Source organism: Drosophila gunungcola, unplaced genomic scaffold (assembly GCF_025200985.1).
Source record: "Drosophila gunungcola strain Sukarami unplaced genomic scaffold, Dgunungcola_SK_2 000033F, whole genome shotgun sequence".
Lineage (NCBI taxonomy): Eukaryota > Metazoa > Arthropoda > Insecta > Diptera > Drosophilidae > Drosophila > Drosophila gunungcola.
The window spans coordinates 623524-646285 of NW_026453208.1; the positions used below are offsets into that span (position 1 = coordinate 623524).

The 22762-nt window shown below is 38.5% G+C and overlaps 1 protein-coding gene and 1 long non-coding RNA gene across 3 annotated transcripts in view; both read left to right on the top strand.

Moving 5' to 3' along the window:
- LOC128263953 (meiosis regulator and mRNA stability factor 1-like) overlaps positions 1-22762 on the top strand; it is a 518128-nt gene that overhangs the window by 271369 nt on the left and 223997 nt on the right. The gene's annotated exons all lie outside the window — the stretch shown is intronic.
- On the top strand, positions 15133-17447 carry LOC128263957 (uncharacterized). The gene is made up of 4 exons (XR_008268609.1): positions 15133-15253; positions 15366-15429; positions 15499-16713; positions 16917-17447. It is a non-coding gene; the product is annotated as an uncharacterized LOC128263957 (long non-coding RNA).

A 22762-nucleotide genomic window follows, 5' to 3' on the forward strand; every position in this document is an offset into this window, starting at 1 on the left:
AAGTAACGTGTGTGTGTATACATATGTAAGCTTATAGAACGAAGGAATACAGATTAGTTTTGGATGTGCGAGGTAACGAGAATACATTTTGCTTATGCAAAACACATCTCCTCCTTTAATTTAGAACTATTTATATGATTAGATTTTCTGAAGTCCTTTGGCTTAAAACGATCGACTTCCTGGCGAACACTGCTGCTTTGGCGTACTGGTATGCCTGAAAGACGTCGTGTAGATTGTTTCTGCCTCGGCTGCTGGGTAGGCTCTGCTGCGCGTTCAGGAGGACGAGAAACAGGAACAGGATCAGGTTGCTGAACAACTGGCGGAGTTGGCGGTCGATCTTGTTGCTGTATTTCTTGATTGAAGGATGGCTTTGGCAGTTCAGGAATCCACCAAAACTCTGGAGGTCTCTTGATTGAGTTGTTTGCTGACAACTTCGGTTTCAGCTGGTTGAAATGGCGCTTGATGTAACCATTCGACGTGCGAACAATGAACAGCATTTTTCCAACTGGACGGTCGATAATGCCTTCAATCGACTTTTCTCCCCTTGAATAATTTCGAGCGTATACCATTTGATTAGAGATGTGCTTGGTGATTGTCTGTTTATCTTCGGCAGGCTGCTCGAAAAGTTGACTTAGCACGGTGCGGACTGGATTAACTCGGCAGGAGTTTTACCGTGGGCGTTTGGAGTGAACCTGTAAGAAGAAAGATATTTTGTTACAGCTACCCTAAGTGGTATACCGTCTTTGAGGCTCTTCTTGACTGCGAATTTAAGCGTCTGTTCAAATCGCTCTGCTAATTCGTTGGATGTTGGATGAAACGGTGCTGTGGTAATATGCTTTATACCGTGCAGTTTGCTGAATTTTTCGAAGGCGTCAGCTGTAAGCTGAGGACCGTTGTCGCTATCCATGGTTTTCGGGTATCCTTCGATGGCGAAAATCGAAGAAAGTGCAGCGATCGTGTTGGCGGTTGTTGTAGACGACATTTGGATGACAAATGGGAACTGTGAGTACGCGTCTACGCATATGAGCCACATAGCGTCAAAGATTGGACCGGCGGAGTCGATATGAATTCGCTCCCATGCTGTTGTTGCTGCTGGCCAACTTTGGTACTCTCTTCGTGGTGCAGGATTGTTGCACTTGCAGATGCTACAAGACTGAGCAAGGCTTTTGATGTCATCGTCTATGGTAGGCCCCAATGGCCTACATGTAAGTGTTTTAGGATATGGGCACGTAGACTGGCTGGAATTATAATACGATTTGCGTCTGTGTGTAGGCAAAGCAATTGTTTGTTAATTGTAAGAGCAAACTTCCGGTTAAAGTAAGGCAATAATGCTTCGTTGCCTGGCTGGAGTTTTTCTGGCCATCCTACAGATACGTACTGCAGGACCTGTTTGAGAACTTTGTTTTTGTCCATGTGGTTGCGAATGAGCTCGGAATTTGTAGGTGGTGATCCTTCGACTACGTTGTGGCAAGCTTCCTTTTCTCTGTCGAAGTCTGGATCTGTACCCACTGGAAGGCGTGAAAGAGCATCTTCATTACCATGAGCAGATGTGGATCGATACTGGATATCGAAATTGTAGGCCATGAGAATAATAGCCCAACGTTGTAGCCTGTTTGACGTACTGGAGATGCTTGCCTGGATTAAAAATGGTAACAAGCGGTTTGTGGTCTGTGATTAGGATAAACTTTCTGCCATAAAGGTATTGGTGAAAACGCTTTACTCCAAATATTATGGAAAGGCCTTCCTTTTCGATTTGGCTGTATTTAACCTGATGCTTGTCGAGCGTTTTAGATGCGAAAACAATAGGTCTCTCTCCGCCATATGGCTGAAGATGCGAAAGGATTATCCCGATGCCAAAAGATGAGGCATCTGTAGCGAGCGCTACCGGTAATTTTTCATCAAAGTGAGCTAGCTGCGTTGCGTTAATGATGTGCGACTTAAGAGCTGTATAAAACTGCTGCTGTTGTGGACCAAAAAAGAAGGCTACGTCTTTTCTGCGAAGTTGATTCAATGGAGCAGCCAACTGCGAATAGTCATAGATTAATAGATTAACTTTACCCATGAATGCTTTCAATTTTTGTAAGTAAGAAGGCGGACACAACAGTTTTACAGCCTCCAAGCCTGAGCTGTCTGGGAGAATGCCGTTTGCGCTGATTCTTCGCCCTAAGTATTTTATTTCGTCCTTGAAAAAGAAGCATTTTTGCCTTTTGCATCTGATGCCGTTCTCTTGAAGAGTGCTGAGAACTCGGTCGATTCGGTTCAGATGTTCCTCGCTTGTAGGTGCTGAGATGATGATGTCATCTAAATAGTTGCCACAACCTTCTATTCCCTTTAAAAGTTGCTCCAGGTATCTTTGAAAGATGGCTGGTGCGCTTGCTGATATTGAAATAGGCCCAGTGGTGTGTTTATTACCATGATTTCCTTCGAAGCCTCATCTAACTTCATCTGGAGATAGGCATCCTTGAGGTCTATCTTGCTGAACTGCCTACCATGACGAATGATGTGAAATAGAGCTTCTTTTGTTGGTAACGGATACTGTTCGACGTCGATTTGTGCGTTGACTGCCTGTTTAAAATCGCCGCAAATACGAATATCGCCACCTGGCTTAGGAGCGAGCACGAATGGGGATGCCCAATTGCTGAATTTGATTGGTTTCCAAATTCCGGCTTGTGTGAGTCTGCCTGCTTCGACTTTAAATTTGTCCATTTGAGCGAACGGAATTTGGCGGCATTTATAAAACTTTGGTGTCGCTAAAGATTTTAAAAATACGCTGGCTTTGAAGTCTTTAGTGACACCCATGGCTGGTTCAAATACTTCGCTGAACTTGCTGCAGAGGTCACTTACTTTGTCATTATGTACCTCAAAAATGTTTGATACTTGCATGATATCAAATCCGAAAACGTTAAATAAATCCATGCCGAAGAGAATAGTCGAAGTTTCTATATTTGCCACGTTTATGACCACTTGTTTCTCTTTCTCTCCGCACTTTGCGAAAGTGTGCAGCTTTCCTAGTATTGGTATTGGATTATGTCCAACCGCATGTAAAACTAGGGAACACTTGTGCAATTTCGGCTTCTGCAGCAAGGCGTATGTATTGGAGTTTATCACGGATGCTTTTGATCCGGAATCCATTTGAAATGACATTTTGTTGACATTTTACTTGACCTGTGACACTGTAAACTGCTTCGATCACTTCGACTTCGTTTGCTTCGTTCTTATTGGACTTTACTTCCCGGTTATTTACTTGACCCGGCCATTTGATATTTGACTTGACATACTTTGACATACAGACGATTGCTATATGACCTTTCCTACCGCACTTGTGAATCTCTAACAGTTTCCTGGTGGTCTCCAGCAATTCTTTGATGGTTTTTGAGGTCCCCAGTAATTCTGTAGTGGTTGCTTAGGGACTCCAGTTATTCTCGGGTTGTTTTTGTAGTCCTCATTGCGCTAAGTTTTCTTGTGGTCTTGTTATTTCTTGTGATTCCGTTGCTCGGAGTGCTTCGAATTCCTCAGCTTATCGAAGGTATTCCGATAACCTTCGTCTTTCCCCACTAATTTTTTTCGTTTGAGTTCCACTTGACTTTTCCGGTAAATCCACTCTAATTTCTTTTTCTTTTCTGTGACACTAGTGAATCTCACGATTTTCGGTTTTACTCACTTTTAGGTGTTATGCTTGGAACAACTAGGCTTGTTCCGTTCCCTTTACGCTTTTTTGCTCTGTTTCCGCTGATGGTCTTCTTGAGTGTCTTCGTGCTAGCTCTAGAAGGCGTTTGACTGTTCCCTCTTTGTGAGTTCCGTTCTTTATGAGCTCCGACATTTGTTTTGGCATGTCATTGCATACTGTTACTGGATTGATTCCGAGTTCCTGAAGGTATGTTCACAGTTGGGCGTTGTTGGTGTTGGTCATGCAGCCTCGAGTTACTTTGTCTGCCAATGTGTACTTTTATGGTGCATTGAGAAAGAGAGTAAACGATCTTAGTTGTTTTAATTCGAGGCTACTGTCTATTTGCTTTTGACTTGCTCGGGCATCACTGTAAATACCCTGTTTCGGCAGGCGGTATAGTTCGCCGTGGCCAGGGTTTGATCCAGAAATGTATACATAGGTTAGTTTCTGTGCACCCGTCGCACCCCTAGACGCTCGGTGATGTCTCCAGGACTTCGGCTCTCGGGTGGATCGGTGATGCTGATGTCGACGGAGAGTCGGTGATGCTGAAGGGACGGAGAGTCGACGCTGCGGAATTACCGTGCTCTTGAGATCAGTTGTACGTGCGTAGAGTATCGAGTGTTCTGGGACGTCGGGGGGAACGTTCTACCTGTTTTTTGTTTGATTTGGGAGTGGAGGTCTTCGTTACTTCGACCTGCCGGGCAACGTTAGTTTTCGACCTGCCGCTACTCCGTGTCGCTTCCTAGTCCAATGCCGGAAACGTGACTTCTAGGAGGAACTCACTGAGTCGGGCCTGAATTTCAAAACCGGGCCGGCTCTATGATCATAGCCGGGCCAAAGTTGATTCGTAAACCACACTGGGCGTCGGTGACCTTCAACAGGTCGTGGAGCCTGGTCTGATGACGTGGCTCTGTATATATAAGCGACGGTGTGACTAGTGTGATCGATGGGGCTAAGCCAGTGATTAGTATGACCAGTTCTTGATTGCTTTGAGGATCGCGTTTTGAATAGTTGCGCGGGCTCTTTCTATTTGTGGCGGCAAGGACGTCACAGCACCCAAAAAGTATCATTCAATAGTTCTCTCTTCAAAGACGTCCTCGTCACTTGCGGAGTTTTGCAAAGTAGTCTGGGTAAATTCTTTTCGATTTATTTAATAACAGCTAAATTGATAATTACAATATTTTTGGGAGAACGGCGGGAAGACGGTAAAAAAGTGAGACTACACTTCACACTGCCACCTTCTACCGTCAATGTTTGGGAATGTGGGACTTTTTTTTACTTATTACAACAATTTAAAAACAAATTTAACAAATGTAAAACAAAACAAATTTAAAAACCTGCTTCAGGGCCCGTCATTTAAAAAACTCAAACCTGTTTGTTAACTGCTGTAAGAAATTTAAATAATTACTTAAATTAAAAATTATTATATCTTTTGAAACAAGAGTTTAGACAATAAAATGTGTTGCCTTTGTAACTAAAAGAATTGAATAACAAGAAAGGATGCAAACTTCGGCAAGCCGAAGTTTATATACCCTTGCAGCTATTGCAAAAATTAAATATTTTTTTAAAACACTAAAATTATGATTTACTTGCGTATATGTCTAAAAACATTGAAGCTATGATGATTTGCAGCTCAATTATTATATAGTTATTTTATATATTTCTATTATTTCTATGGGATCTATATGATATAGTCGTCCGATTTTGATGAAATTTAAACCGTAATTCTGAAATATTTAACCAATACTATATGTCGAAGAACTCATAGAAAAATTAAAAAACAGCAAAGTTATAATTTTTTTTGTGTTTTTTTCCGATTGTTCCAATGGGAGCTATATGATATAGTCCTCCGATTTTGATAAAATTTAAACCGTAATTCTGAAATATTTAACCATTACTATATGTCGAAGAAGTACAAAAAAAATTAAAAAACAGCAAAGTTATAATTTTTTTTGTATTTTTTTGCGATTGTTCCTATGGGAGCTATATGATATAGTCGTCCGATTTTGATGAAATTTAAACCGTAATTCAGAAATATTTAACCATTACTATATGTCGAAGAACTAATAAAAAAATTTAAAAAACAGCAAAATTATAATTTTTTTTAAATTTATTTTATTGATTGTTTCTATGGGAGCTATATGCTATAGTCGTCCGATCCGGCTCATTCCGACTTATATACTACCTGCAATAGAAAGACAACTTTTGGGAAAGTTTCATGCAGATAGCTTTAAAACTGAGAGACTAGTTTGCATAGAAACGGACGGACAGACGGACAGACCGACGGACAGACGGACATGGCTAGATCGACTCGGCTAGTGATGCTGATCAAGAATATATATACTTTATAGGGTCGGAGATGTCTCCTTCACTGCGTTGCAAACTTCTGACTGAAATTATAATACCCTCTGCAAGGGTATAAAAATAATATGAATTTATATTAATATGTGATAATATTATTGTTGTGTTGTGTTAGAAGCGTTCTCGGTGAGTGCTTGGTACAGACTGACTTTATTCAGCGATAGAACGATCAAAAGTAACGTGTGTGTGTATACATATGTAAGCTTATAGAACGAAGGAATACAGATTAGTTTTGGATGTGCGAGGTAACGAGAATACATTTTGCTTATGCAAAACACATCTCCTCCTTTAATTTAGAACTATTTATATGATTAGATTTTCTGAAGTCCTTTGGCTTAAAACGATCGACTTCCTGGCGAACACTGCTGCTTTGGCGTACTGGTATGCCTGAAAGACGTCGTGTAGATTGTTTCTGCCTCGGCTGCTGGGTAGGCTCTGCTGCGCGTTCAGGAGGACGAGAAACAGGAACAGGATCAGGTTGCTGAACAACTGGCGGAGTTGGCGGTCGATCTTGTTGCTGTATTTCTTGATTGAAGGATGGCTTTGGCAGTTCAGGAATCCACCAAAACTCTGGAGGTCTCTTGATTGAGTTGTTTGCTGACAACTTCGGTTTCAGCTGGTTGAAATGGCGCTTGATGTAACCATTCGACGTGCGAACAATGAACAGCATTTTTCCAACTGGACGGTCGATAATGCCTTCAATCGACTTTTCTCCCCTTGAATAATTTCGAGCGTATACCATTTGATTAGAGATGTGCTTGGTGATTGTCTGTTTATCTTCGGCAGGCTGCTCGAAAAGTTGACTTAGCACGGTGCGGACTGGATTAACTCGGCAGGAGTTTTACCGTGGGCGTTTGGAGTGAACCTGTAAGAAGAAAGATATTTTGTTACAGCTACCCTAAGTGGTATACCGTCTTTGAGGCTCTTCTTGACTGCGAATTTAAGCGTCTGTTCAAATCGCTCTGCTAATTCGTTGGATGTTGGATGAAACGGTGCTGTGGTAATATGCTTTATACCGTGCAGTTTGCTGAATTTTTCGAAGGCGTCAGCTGTAAGCTGAGGACCGTTGTCGCTATCCATGGTTTTCGGGTATCCTTCGATGGCGAAAATCGAAGAAAGTGCAGCGATCGTGTTGGCGGTTGTTGTAGACGACATTTGGATGACAAATGGGAACTGTGAGTACGCGTCTACGCATATGAGCCACATAGCGTCAAAGATTGGACCGGCGGAGTCGATATGAATTCGCTCCCATGCTGTTGTTGCTGCTGGCCAACTTTGGTACTCTCTTCGTGGTGCAGGATTGTTGCACTTGCAGATGCTACAAGACTGAGCAAGGCTTTTGATGTCATCGTCTATGGTAGGCCCCAATGGCCTACATGTAAGTGTTTTAGGATATGGGCACGTAGACTGGCTGGAATTATAATACGATTTGCGTCTGTGTGTAGGCAAAGCAATTGTTTGTTAATTGTAAGAGCAAACTTCCGGTTAAAGTAAGGCAATAATGCTTCGTTGCCTGGCTGGAGTTTTTCTGGCCATCCTACAGATACGTACTGCAGGACCTGTTTGAGAACTTTGTTTTTGTCCATGTGGTTGCGAATGAGCTCGGAATTTGTAGGTGGTGATCCTTCGACTACGTTGTGGCAAGCTTCCTTTTCTCTGTCGAAGTCTGGATCTGTACCCACTGGAAGGCGTGAAAGAGCATCTTCATTACCATGAGCAGATGTGGATCGATACTGGATATCGAAATTGTAGGCCATGAGAATAATAGCCCAACGTTGTAGCCTGTTTGACGTACTGGAGATGCTTGCCTGGATTAAAAATGGTAACAAGCGGTTTGTGGTCTGTGATTAGGATAAACTTTCTGCCATAAAGGTATTGGTGAAAACGCTTTACTCCAAATATTATGGAAAGGCCTTCCTTTTCGATTTGGCTGTATTTAACCTGATGCTTGTCGAGCGTTTTAGATGCGAAAACAATAGGTCTCTCTCCGCCATATGGCTGAAGATGCGAAAGGACTATCCCGATGCCAAAAGATGAGGCATCTGTAGCGAGCGCTACCGGTAATTTTTCATCAAAGTGAGCTAGCTGCGTTGCGTTAATGATGTGCGACTTAAGAGCTGTATAAAACTGCTGCTGTTGTGGACCAAAAAAGAAGGCTACGTCTTTTCTGCGAAGTTGATTCAATGGAGCAGCCAACTGCGAATAGTCATAGATTAATAGATTAACTTTACCCATGAATGCTTTCAATTTTTGTAAGTAAGAAGGCGGACACAACAGTTTTACAGCCTCCAAGCCTGAGCTGTCTGGGAGAATGCCGTTTGCGCTGATTCTTCGCCCTAAGTATTTTATTTCGTCCTTGAAAAAGAAGCATTTTTGCCTTTTGCATCTGATGCCGTTCTCTTGAAGAGTGCTGAGAACTCGGTCGATTCGGTTCAGATGTTCCTCGCTTGTAGGTGCTGAGATGATGATGTCATCTAAATAGTTGCCACAACCTTCTATTCCCTTTAAAAGTTGCTCCAGGTATCTTTGGAAGATGGCTGGTGCGCTTGCTGATATTGAAATAGGCCCAGTGGTGTGTTTATTACCATGATTTCCTTCGAAGCCTCATCTAACTTCATCTGGAGATAGGCATCCTTGAGGTCTATCTTGCTGAACTGCCTACCATGACGAATGATGTGAAATAGAGCTTCTTTTGTTGGTAACGGATACTGTTCGACGTCGATTTGTGCGTTGACTGCCTGTTTAAAATCGCCGCAAATACGAATATCGCCACCTGGCTTAGGAGCGAGCACGAATGGGGATGCCCAATTGCTGAATTTGATTGGTTTCCAAATTCCGGCTTGTGTGAGTCTGCCTGCTTCGACTTTAAATTTGTCCATTTGAGCGAACGGAATTTGGCGGCATTTATAAAACTTTGGTGTCGCTGAAGATTTTAAAAATACGCTGGCTTTGAAGTCTTTAGTGACACCCATGGCTGGTTCAAATACTTCGCTGAACTTGCTGCAGAGGTCACTTACTTTGTCATTATGTACCTCAAAAATGTTTGATACTTGCATGATATCAAATCCGAAAACGTTAAATAAATCCATGCCGAAGAGAATAGTCGAAGTTTCTATATTTGCCACGTTTATGACCACTTGTTTCTCTTTCTCTCCGCACTTTGCGAAAGTGTGCAGCTTTCCTAGTATTGGTATTGGATTATGTCCAACCGCATGTAAAACTAGGGAACACTTGTGCAATTTCGGCTTCTGCAGCAAGGCGTATGTATTGGAGTTTATCACGGATGCTTTTGATCCGGAATCCATTTGAAATGACATTTTGTTGACATTTTACTTGACCTGTGACACTGTAAACTGCTTCGATCACTTCGACTTCGTTTGCTTCGTTCTTATTGGACTTTACTTCCCGGTTATTTACTTGACCCGGCCATTTGATATTTGACTTGACATACTTTGACATACAGACGATTGCTATATGACCTTTCCTACCGCACTTGTGACATACGGCGGTTCTGAACTTACATTTTTCTCTCTGGTGAGTTTGACCACAACCAGAGCAAGATTTAAGATCACCTTTAAACGATCTGGCATCGTTTCCACTGCTTGCTGTCTTTTTTGTGTATGTGTGGATCGCATTGATTGGGTCCTGTTTGTATACATTCTCTTTTTGCGTTGCCACGGTTTTTGTTGTTGTCTCATAAGTTTTTGCAACTATGAGTACATCTTCAAGAGTTGGCTGTGACTTTTGAAGAGCAGATGCCCGGACTGCATCATACGGAGTATGTACTAGGATCTGAACTCGTATCATCTCATCTACATAATTTGATAAACAACCGTTTGCGTTGCACACAAATTGGCATTCACGAGCGATCCCGCGCAAGTCGGCTACCCACTCTCTATGTGTTTGTGAATGCTTCATCTCTCGTTTGAAAAACTTCTAGCGAGCTGCAACAATATGGCGTTTTGTGGTGAAATGCTCAGTTAGCTTGTCTGTGAGCTGCTTGTATGTGTATGTGTTCAAATTGTTACTCCCGAATAGATTTTTTAATAGTTCGAATATGTTAACACCACACCATGAAAGGAAATAAGCTTTTTGTTTTTGTTCTGCACTAACCGAATATGGGTTGAAGTGCTGCGATAATTGTTCCAGATAAGACTCCCAATTTTGATTGTCTTTGTTGAATTTGTGGAATGGAGGACACATAGATAATTCACCCGCGTGGCTTGAATCACTAGCAACTGGAGAAGCGTTTTTTTCTAGAATTGCTTGCATCCAAGCAACGACAACGCGGCACTGTATTACACAAAAACGATGTGTTTTTGCGGCTGATAACACGGTTTACACAAGAATGTTGTATTCCTGTGGCTGCTTTACGATTTACACAAAAACAATAATTCTTGTGGCTGAGATTCTCCTTTTTATCCTCGTCGCCAATAATGTTGTGTTTGGTTAGAAGCGTTCTCGGTGAGTGCTTGGTACAGACTGACTTTATTCAGAGATCAGCGAGAGAATGAACAAAAGAAACGTGTGTGTGTATACATATGCGTGCTTATAGAACGAAAGAATAACGATTAGTTTTGGATGTGAGAGGTAACGAGAATACATTTTGCTTATACATAACAATTATATTTGGGCCCTTGCTTAAATTATTGCTTTTATTGTTAATAAATACAGAGTAGTATTTTTTATAATAAGAACATTTTCATTTTTTGCAGGATAATGGCAGCACTCAATGAATAGTCGATTTCAGTTTAAATAACACTTGTTTTGAGCACGTGGCAGTTGTTGTTACAATGTTGTAATGTGAATATACTTTGAGTTTTCAAATGTCACGGAAATGTAATCTATGAAATACCCCATGAAGCTTTGATAAATTTCATGTATAGAATCACCCGTGACATTTCAATAATTTGATTAATTAAATCACCCATGACACATATACATATTACATGAATGAAATCACCCAGAACATTGTACAATATTTCATATAATAAATTACCATTGACACTTCTATAAAAATCTTGAATAGTTTTATTTCAAACAAATTTGAATTTTAAAGTTTTCTTAAGCGTAATGTAATAAACTTAAAAAAAATGTGAAAGATGCAAATGACGTTTTCCGCGATGAGTTGGAAGAAAGTGCCGATTTAACGAAACAAATTTGAGAAATCCCCGGCAAATCTCCCAACTCAATGCAGCCAGCCGAGCTTTGATCTTCCAACATTAAGCGAAAAACACTCAGATTTCAAAAATTTAATAAGCCTTTTTAAAACTGTTGTTGACCAAAATGAAACATATCACGATAATGAGGAATTCAATCATTTAATTTTAAAAAATACTTCCAAGCGCAAAACCGTGCAGCAGACTCAAATCAACCCTAAGAAGAATAAAAAAATAGGAGTTTTTCGTTGCCAGGAACGACCCCGTTCAATGTGTATATTGCAAAATTAAACAACTTTAAATTGGGAATTGCGCTGCTTTGCAGATGTTGTTGCAGAAACTGTGGCTTCGAAAGTTAGATTGGTATCATTTGGTTCGGTGGCCTTCGTTCTTGCTCGACGCAGAAATGAATTGGCCGTTAAATCGTGGTCAGCTATCGTACTTAGCGCAAAGTCAAAGCATATGCTTTGAAAAATATAGTTTTTTCGTATCACCTGAAGCTTCTGCTTTGTTGAAAGGTGCAGAAAAGTGTCGAAGCCCTTTGAGAAAAGAGACCAAGAAAACTGAATTTCGCTTTTGAGAAAATTGTTGAAGCTATCCATTACACGAATTTTTTGACGACATAAGTAAAATTCGGAAAAATAGACGGGAAGCAACAAGTATTCAAAAGACAAGCCCCATATATGAGAGTAATTTAAATAATTTTTCCCCGACATTTCTAGAAGTTTGGGGTCGGTTATACTCAAACTACTGTTGTTGCTGTCGAAAGGATCACAGTTTATACGATCCTACGGCCCAAAAGCTTTCGTAAGTCGTCTGCGAAAAAAATATGCTCATGAAGTTCTCGGAGTTGGGGCTAGTGTATGACCTATTCACTGTCGTTGCAGGGTTCTGGAATAGGTGTGGTGCGACAAAGCAAATAAATTCTTCGGCACCTATCGCCATATTAGAAAGTTCATGGCCTGTCAGGACTAGCAGGGGGGCGGTATAGAACCATTCGCATTAATAAAAGGATGCGAATTTGCGCTCATACCGCCCAGCCATGCCCCATGCGGTCATGCCCCACCATCGGCATCGCTCTCGGAGCAGATCAAACTTACTTGTTTGCGACGATGGCGAGGTGTCTCCAGTCTCAGGCTCAGGCAGCGATGCAGCGGGTGCAGGAGAGGACGTACCGACGAGCTGTCCATAGGTTGGCCGCTTTGCTCATACCTTCAGAGGGGGCGGTGTCTGCGAACTTTGCGTGTATATTGAAGTTTTCTTAGTGTGAGACGAAAGTGGAAGCTTATTTGCCCGTCTCGCTGAGCTGAAAAAAGTAATCCATTATTTGAACATGAAATTCAAAGGTTTTTTTATGGTTAGAACTAACAGAATTATTTCAAATAAGCACCATTTTTTTCTACAATCAATTGCCATTGCCATGATGGTACTTTCATGAGACCCCTCTCATAAAATCCTTCCTCTTTATTTGCAAAAAATAGCGCCAGTCGGTTTTCAAAATCCCCTCTTGTAGCTAATTTTACACTATTCTTTCCTATTGGGCAAAGCGAAGCGCTTTTGGGCAATTGCTTCCTTCAGACGGTCCAATTGTTGACAGTACAAAACCGAGTTAAACCAATCCCACCAAACACACTGCAAAACCTTTCTGGCCGTCAATCCTGGCTACCGTCTGGGCCTGCTCATCCTTCTTCGACCACGACCGTTTTCGCCTCACGTTGTCGTAAATGACCCACTTTTCATAACCAGTCACCATCCGCTTCAAAATCAGGTCCGTTTTGTTGCGATTCAGCAGCGATTCGCAGATCGAAATTCGGTCGAAACGGTTATTTTTTGATAGCTCATGTGGCACACATACATCGACCCCAGGCTTTGCTATATGGTTCCAAACTATTTTTTGCACTCCTGGGCAATTGATTTACTGCTTGAAGCACGGTCAGACTCAACGATATCTATTATTTTGTCGCCATTTTTGATGATTGGCCGCAGCGTGCCTCTTCTTTAACATCAAAATGCATGGTTGGCAGTTACCGTATTAGGGCCATTTACTACATTTATATATTCAGCTGCCTGGCTTTCGTTTTCGCCTTTGTCAAAGAAAAATTGTAAAATATAGCGATTGTTTTCGAAATTTTCATGTTGTAAAAAATATTTAATTTTTGTAATAGCTTCAAGGATATATGAATTTGGCTTGCCGATGTTTGCTTTCTTTCTTGTTAAGAATTAATTTAAAATGTGATTGCAAAAAAACAACGCCCACATATTGTGAAAATATGTAATGTCACTCTGAGTCATGTAGGAGGGTTGGGGTTGATTTTTGTGCGTTTCGGTCATGTCTATCGTTAGACCCAAAAATGTTCAAAATCGAGCCATTATTTTAGGAATTTTAGGGCTTATGAAGTGCTCTGTCGCCACTCTACAGCTGCTTAGTCACTGATCGGCCGCCGTTCTACCGCTGCTAACAGATTAGGAAGAGGAATAGAGAGAGAGGGAGAGAGAGAGAGAGAGAGAGAGAGAGAGAGAGAGAGAGAGAGAGAGAGAGAGAGAGAGAGAGAGAGAGAGAGAGAGAGAGAGAACTACAGAACTGTTTGCGGGGGGTGGGGGTGCTGCACGCTCTTAGCTTCAGTCTTGGCTATGCAACTCGACAGAAGGCCATTACTAAACTCTGAAGGGATTTTGCGTAATAACTGTTTTACTTTGATTAATTGATTTAATTTTTTTTATATATTGGCTGTATATAAGCTAATATAGTTACGCAAAATACAAATACATGTTAATTTTTTACTAAACAATCCTTCAAAAGCACTGCCGTTTGGGTAGCGTACTGCCCGAACAGTTTTGGATCAATTTTGTCTCTGAGAACATTGAGTATAATGATTTAATGATTTCATTTTCTAATCCAGTAAAGCGAGCGTTTATTTTAACATTTTCGAAAATCCGCCTGGATGTGTTGCCAACGAGGGTATTTCCAAATCCTTGTTTGGGTGGGCAACCAACAACCTCTTTTGGGACTCGGTATCGCAACGGTTAACACTAACTATTGCCCTGAATCCTTTTCCTGTCTTTTACCACCATTGAATTTTAGTTCCAAGCTTGTGGATATGTAAATGTTCGGTCGAAATACCCGACGGTGCTTCCATAACTTTTATTTTCTTTGTGAATTGAGAAATTGAGGGTCTTCCTAATGCATTTTTAGACGTAGTTCGCTGCTCTTTTTGTTCATCACCAAAAATTTTTGAAGCCACGATTTTTAGTTTTTGTAAATCTTTCTCTATTCCTTTTCCGGTCATTTCACTTTTCTTTAAAGGCTCTATAAAGACGTTTTAACGAATCTTCGTTAATTATTATACTTGAAACATGTATAAGATTTGACACAGCGAACACAAACGACTTGTCATCACAATTATTTAAAAACATTTCAAACAAATCACAATAGCTCCATTTTATGTTCTATTTCACTTTTAACTACATGTATACGCTTTTCTTACCTTAACTCAACTTTATGACTAATAAATTAAAACAAATTGGAAATATAAATAATCATTTTGAGTTTTTGGTTTTATTGATTCTTATAAGAATTGTATATTTTTAGGTAAAATTCCAAAATTTTTAGTTTGTCGAATTATTTACGCCCTTTTTGGAATGCGTTACATAACAAATGTAACATATAAAAAATGTTGTGGCTTTGCCTTATTATATAATTAAAAATCAAGTAGCTAACATTAATAGCTCAAACGTTATTAATTATGCAACGTGTTTTGAGCAAACGAGCCACTGCACAGTGGTTGCGCCCATAGACCAAAATTCAAAAAATCGACAGTACCAAAAATTATCTATAGGTATACAAATTGTCTCAAAAATTACCAAGCTTCTTAATGGCAAACCGGATTTTTCTGGAAATCTAACGGGACTTTCTAAAAATGGAACGCAAAGGGTGAACACTTGGTCAATTATGCAGCGCAGCGGCGTTACTTTAGCATTTCGTCAAAACGAATTTACCCTTTAAAGTGGTCAACCGTTCGCAAGAGAGGACCGAATTAGTTTATTTAAATAAACTTTAAAGTTTCAGGTATTTACTTTAATAAGTTATTTTTTTGAAATTAATCTGTTTGATTTGTTATTTTTTGTGTATGTTTGATTATTAATCCTTTTTTTATGTATTATGTGAACGTCATTTTCAGATATGTTACCCCCCGATCCCCCCTTTATCAGTGTATTTGTCAATTTTTGAAGGTAATAAAAACGGTAAGTGTAGCTGCTAATACTAATTTGTGTGTATTCTTTAATAAACTTATGCTGTCTTATTGTTTTCAGGGTCAAATTTGCGACGCAGTCTGCTACTCTTCTATGCTTTTGTGATGTTTCTTTTGTGTTTGTCATTAGTGTTTGTAGACAATTTTGGATATTCTTTTTTTCGCTCATTTGTATGTTATCATTTTCTATAGGCGCTTCTTGTAACTGCGAATTTTCACGCATGTACATCTTTGATCTTTGGTGCACAGAAGAGGGCAAAAATGCCGATAAAACTCGAAGAGTGACTAATTTGGTAGAAGAGAGCATTAAGAGCAAGGGATACGCAGTTGACATGATAACACTTAAGAACTGCATTAGTTACATTTGCAAAAAAATTATTGCCTTTTGGACTAAATACAAGCGTATTAAGAGTTTAATTGTTCAATATCAATATCATTATAATTGAGCCTCCTCATCGAAGGGTTTCAAGTGCTGAACGTGGACGACCCAAAATTGATTTAGCCGAGTCCTCAAAAAGGACAAAACGTCGTCGGCTAGCCCTACTAGAAACACATTATGAGTGTGCAGCTTCTGTTTTGCGCTCCTCCGATTTTCCACCGATCCTAAAGTCATCCGAACCAAATATTGAAAAGGTTTTATCGCTTTTAATGGAAACTGGAATCACGAAACACCAATACTTGCTCATTCGTGAATTCATTAATAGTGAAGCCCCATGCAATATATTGCCAAGTTATGAGAAAATTCTCAAATTTAAGAATTCATGATATCCGAAAGACATAACAGTAGCTGAAACATATGCAGAAGTCGAGCTGCAGAGTCTACTAGACAACACAGCTTTAAGTATTTTACAGCTCCAAAAACTCTAATTGAAAATTGTCTTGATGGCACAGAGGACACATTAAAATTTATTGGAAAATGGGGATTTAATGGCAGTACTGGGCACAGTGAATACAAGCAAAAGTTTTCAAACTGTAATGACGATGATAGAAGTCTATTTTTAATATCGTACGTCCCACTTCAGCTAATAACTGAAAGTAACTCCAAAATAATATGGAAAAATCCTAGACCATCATCTACACGCAATTGTAGGCCAATCAGACTTCAATTTAAAAAGGAAACAGCCATACTATCCGTTGAAGAAGAAGTCTACTTCAAAAATAAAATACACAACTTAATGCCAACCGAATTTCAAATTCCCGATAAAAAATTATTAACAAATTATGGCCTGCACCTTACTATGGTGGATGGTAAAGTGTGCAACGCGTTAAGCAACACGTCGTCTATGAAATGCTTTATTTGCGGTGCGAAACCCACCGAAATGAACGATTTGGAAAAATGTCTCCAAAAAAAGTTAATAAAAAGTATTTTGAATTTGTCTTATCACCACTTTATTCTTACATACGCTTTTTGAGTACTTTTTGCACATTTCATATAAGTTGAAAACAAAAATGTGGCAAAAAAGATCAGCAGAACAAAAGCTTAATGTACAGCAAAGAAAAGAACGAGTCCTCACGGAGTTTCGCAATAAAATGGGAATAATTGTGGATAAGCCAAGAGACGGAGGCAGAGGAACTTCCAACGATGTAAATACAGCCAGGACATTTTTTGGTAACCCGAGTGTGTCATCTGATATTACAGGCATTGATGAAGAAGTAATAACTCGATGCGCAACGATATTGTAAGCCTTAGCATCAGGATATTCCATTAGTGCTACAAAATTTGAAAGCTATGCGTTGGATACTACTAAGAAGTTGATAAAAATATATCCATGGTACTATCTTCCACCAACAGTGCATAAAATCTTAATTCATGGTGCGAAAGTAATCGAGCACTTTAGAGCATAATCGCTGTCAATTGGAGAGCTCTCAGAAGAAGCTGCGGAGTCGAACAACAAAGAAATAAAGAAGTGCCGGCTGCAACATACTCGGAAGATGTCTCGCATACTGACAGATTTAATTAATACACATTTGTTGCGTTCAGATCCTTTTAAAACAAGTCAAAGAAAACTACCAAAGAAAGAAAAATCAAGATTGTTTATCTCTACATTTGATTTATTAGAAGATATTTGTTATATATTGTTTTTTTTTTGTTTTTTGTACTGAAATTAAAATCTAAATGATTTTGTTTTTGTTTTTTATGATTTAAATACATTAAAAGAACTAGAGAACCTTATTTGTTTATATTTCGAAAAGCTTGTGCAGAGGGGGAGAGGAGTTACACTTTCACAAATTTATACTGAAGATAATTTAAATATACATAACTTGGATGCTAATAATGAAATTTTAGCACTTTAACTTCACTGGAAGTATTTTTTCGCACCATCGCCATATAAGCCATACTAAGGTGCTATGTGAGCTATAGGATAGAGTCTTCCGATTTAGACAATTTTTTTACTCTATATTCTCAATATTTTTTTAAGATTTTTGGGGAAAATTTCATAACGATATCTCAACGGGAAATATTTATGGCCGCGGCTCCATACAAGCCCAACCAGTGTGCACCGCATCTGTTTGCCCTGAGCGGGAGAGCTATATTTCGACCTCCGCGGAAGTCCTTAGTGCAGTGAGGGAAACATGTTAAATGATAATATTTGGAGGCTCAAGTGGTCTGCTCTTACAGGTTGCAAGTGCTAGCAACTGTTCCCTTGCATGGTTTAGGTAACATATCGTAAATTATGGCTCTGGATCGATTGACAAAGTGACACGCACAAAGCTCATAAAATCTTATAAAAGGGGTTATTATCTTATTTCTAATATCCCACGAAGTGCCTTGTTTGTCCCTAACTTGGGAAAACATTCTTATGTGCGATAAGGTAGATCAGAACGACCCTGATAAAACTTATAGCCTAAGACATTCTAAGAGCGCTCGCAGGTGGCCTAACTTTATTGAAAAAGGCAGTGAATGAGATTTCAATTCATGGCCTGAGAAGAACTGCTTACTTTGACAGCCGTCGCAAATCCATAATCCTCCTTTATTGAGTCTTTCGGACTCTTACAAACTTACTCTTACGAAATAAACAAAGTACATTACACATTAGTTTTCACCGCATTAGGGCTCTTGTTCCTATTATGCCTCAAAATGATCAAAATGTACAAAATATCTGTGCAAACTTCGCCGATATCATAAGCATGCCAAACCTCAAGAATGAATAAGCGCATGAAACATGGAAAACAAACGGTAACGCAAAGCTAAAACAAAAATCAAAATAATGACCACCAGCTAGTTACCAACCATAGCGATGAGTAAGGACACACCGCCGCAGATGAAAGGGTGCAACATTTTTTTGATAATTTGATAATAAAAATACAACGTAACTCAAAAAGTAATGGTCCGATCTAAATGAAATTTTACATACATCCTTTATACAGTTAATACTTGCGGATGAACAAACGTTTGTATTAACAATTTTTTAATGTTTTTACAGGCAATAATAGGCGGATTTTTTTTTTTTATTCATGGTAATTTCGACTTTAAAACCAACAAAAATTCAAAATAGCATATTTTTTAATTTTTTTTCGTTCCTTCGTTTTTTTTTAATTCACTGAGAGCCCAGGCCCTAAGAGCCGCAAAACGACATTTTTTTGGAGAAATGTAAAGAAAAGCCGGCGAGATGAGCCATCATGCAACATCCTTGGCCCAAGTCCTTTGAAATGGGCATAAATACACGTACACAACATAATTTAAATAAATTTGTTTTAAAAACGTAGGAAACACTGAAAATATAAATATTTATCGAAAGCAGAAACACTAGTATAATTTACAAAAAACTTGTGATGGAAACGCAGGAAAATGTAAACATATATCGAAAAATGAGAATCCAACAAACTTCTAGTGGGAATGCAAGAAACTCGCATTTATATTTAATGAAAGCAGGAAAACAAGTACAATTTTATTTTCGTGAGTATGAATAAGAGAGCTGTATTTTTTAACGTGAATGAATTTTAAAGTAAAGTATAGAATAATTATAAATATGGAATATATAGGTATGGAATAAGTATGGACCTCATATGGAATTAATATAGAATATATTCAAACATGGAATAAATATAATATTGTGAGGATAATTTTAGCAACTAAAATCGAAATAATCTGAATATATATTTTATTTGCTGTAAGTCACAAGGGCTATAAGGGCAGCACCGAAAAAAGACCGGCTTACTGATGCGTAAACAAGCCCGTTGAAGTCCCACAAATATGGTTGGCGGTCTAACTGGGAAATTTTTGGCACGTGAAAACATTGTGGACCAGCCGTTCAAGGAATGGTGAATAGTTCTGTGTGGGAAGCGGCTATTAGGAAATATTTTAAAAAAATTTATTTTTTCCAATACCGCATTATGTTGCATTGGAAAGCGTTTCACATGAAAAATGTATATGAGTGAAAAATATGTGGGTGCCGGTAAAGTGTAATGCAAAAGAGATGGAACTAGATGGATTTGATAATTTATTTTTAACTATAATTTATTAATATATTGATAACGGATTTGAAATGGTAACGTGTAGTGTATGAGTTAAGAAATGTGGACACATTATACTCAACTTTCAACTTAACTTGCCGGTGACTGTCGGGAAAACTATTTAAGTTTATTTTATTTATTAATTTTTCACCCTAGCACTACGAGTAATTAAACTCTTAGTTTGTTGTGCTAGTCACGTGGTGTTATAATACGGAGTTACAATATTCTTATTCTAAATTGCAATTTCTTTTTATATAAAAATTAGCATATATTTAAACAAGAAAGGAAGCAAACTTCGGCAAGCCGAAGTTCATATACCCTTGCAGCTATTGCAAAAATTAAATATTTTTTAAAACATTAAAATTATGATTTACTTGCGTATATGTCTAAAAACATTGAAGCTATGATGATTTGCAGCTCAATTAATATATAGTTATTTTATACATTTTTATTATTTCTATGGGAGCTATATGATATAATCGTCCGATTTTGATGAAATTTAAACCGTAATTCTGAAATATTTAACCAATACCATATGTCGAAGAACTCATAGAAAAATTAAAAAACAGCAAAGTTATAATTTTTTTTGTATTTTTTTTTCGATTGTTCCAATGGGAGCTATATGATATAGTCCTCCGATTTTGATAAAATTTAAACCGTAATTCTGAAATATATAACCATTACTATATGTCGAAGAAGTAAAAAAAAAATTAAAAAACAGCAAAGTTAAAATTTTTTTTGTATTTTTTTGCGATTGTTCCTATGGGAGGTATATGATATAGTCGTCCGATTTTGATGAAATTTAAACCGTAATTCAGAAATATTTAACCATTACTATATGTCGAAAAACTAATAAAAAAATTAAAAAACAGCAAAGTTATAATTTCTTTTTATTTATTTTTTCGATTGGTCCTATGGGAGCTATATACTATAGTCGTCCGATCCGGCTCGTTCCGACCTATATACTACCTGCAATAGAAAGAAAACTATTGGGAAAGTTTCATGCAGATACCTTTAAAACTGAGAGACAAGTTTGCATAGAAACGGACGGACAGACGGACAGACGCTCATTTGTATGTTATCATTTTCTATAGGCGCTTCTTGTAACTGCGAATTTTCACGCATGTACATCTTTGATCTTTGGTGCATAGAAGAGGGCAAAAATGCCGATAAAACTCGAAGAGTGACTAATTTGGTAGAAGAGAGCATTAAGAGCAAGGGATTACATTTTTACAAGTTACATTTGCAAAAAAATTATTGCCTTTTGGACTAAATACAAGCGTATTAAGAGTTTAATTGTTCAATATCAATATCATTATAATTGAGCCTCCTCATCGAAGGGTTTCAAGTGCTGAACGTGGACGACCCAAAATTGATTTAGCCGAGTCCTCAAAAAGGACAAAACGTCGTCGGCTAGCCCTACTAGAAACACATTATGAGTGTGCAGTTTCTGTTTTGCGCTCCTCCGATTTTCCACCGATCCTAAAGTCATCCGAACCAAATATTGAAAAGGTTTTATCGCTTTTAATGGAAACTGGAATCACGAAACACCAATACTTGCTCATTCGTGAATTCATTAATAGTGAAGCCCCATGCAATATATTGCCAAGTTATGAGAAAATTCTCAAATTTAAGAATTCATGATATCCGAAAGACATAACAGTAGCTGAAACATATGCAGAAGTCGAGCTGCAGAGTCTACTAGACAAAACAGCTTTAAGTATTTTACAGCTCCAAAAAACTCTAATTGAAAATTGTCTTGATGGCACAGAGGACACATTAAAATTTATTGGAAAATGGGGATTTTATGGCAGTACTGGGCACAGTGAATACAAGCAAAAGTTTTCAAACTGTAATGACGATGATGGAAGTCTATTTTTAACATCGTACGTCCCACTTCAGCTAATAACTGAAAGTAAATCCTAGGCCATCATCTACACGCTATTGTAGGCCAATCAGACTTCAAGTTAAAAAGGAAACAGCCATACTATCCGTTGAAGAAGAAGTCTACTTCAAAAATAAAATACACAGCTTAATGCCAACCGAATTTCAAATTCCCGATAAAAAATTATTAATAAATTATGGCCTGCTCCTTACTATGGTGGATGGTAAAGTGTGCAACGCGTTAAGCAACACGTCGTCTATGAAATGCTTTATTTGCGGTGCGAAACCCACCGAAATGAACGATTTGGAAAAATGTCTCCAAAAAAAGTTAATAAAAAGTATTTTGAATTTGGCTTATCACCACTTTATTCTTACATACGCTTTTTGAGTACTTTTTGCACATTTCATATAAGTTGAAAACAAAAATGTGGCAAAAAAGATCAGCAGAACAAAAGCTTAATGTACAGCAAAGAAAAGAACGAGTCCTCACGGAGTTTCGCAATAAAATGGGAATAATTGTGGATAAGCCAAGAGACGGAGGCAGAGGAACTTCCAACGATGGAAATACAGTTAGGACATTTTTTGGTAACCCGAGTGTGTCATCTGATATTACAGGCATTCATGAAGAAGTAATAACTCGATGCGCAACGATATTGTAAGCCTTAGCATCAGGATATTCCATTAGTGCTACAAAATTTGAAAGCTATGCGTTGGATACTACTAAGAAGTTGATAAAAATATATCCATGGTACTATCTTCCACCAACAGTGCATAAAATCTTAATTCATGGTGCGAAAGTAATCGAGCACTTTAGAGCATAATCGCTGTCAATTGGAGAGCTCTCAGAAGAAGCTGCGGAGTCGAACACCAAAGAAATAAAGAAGTGCCGGCTGCAACATACTCGGAAGATGTCTCGCATACTGACAAATACAGATTTAATTAATACACATTTGTTGCGTTCAGATCCTTTTAAAACAAGTCAAAGA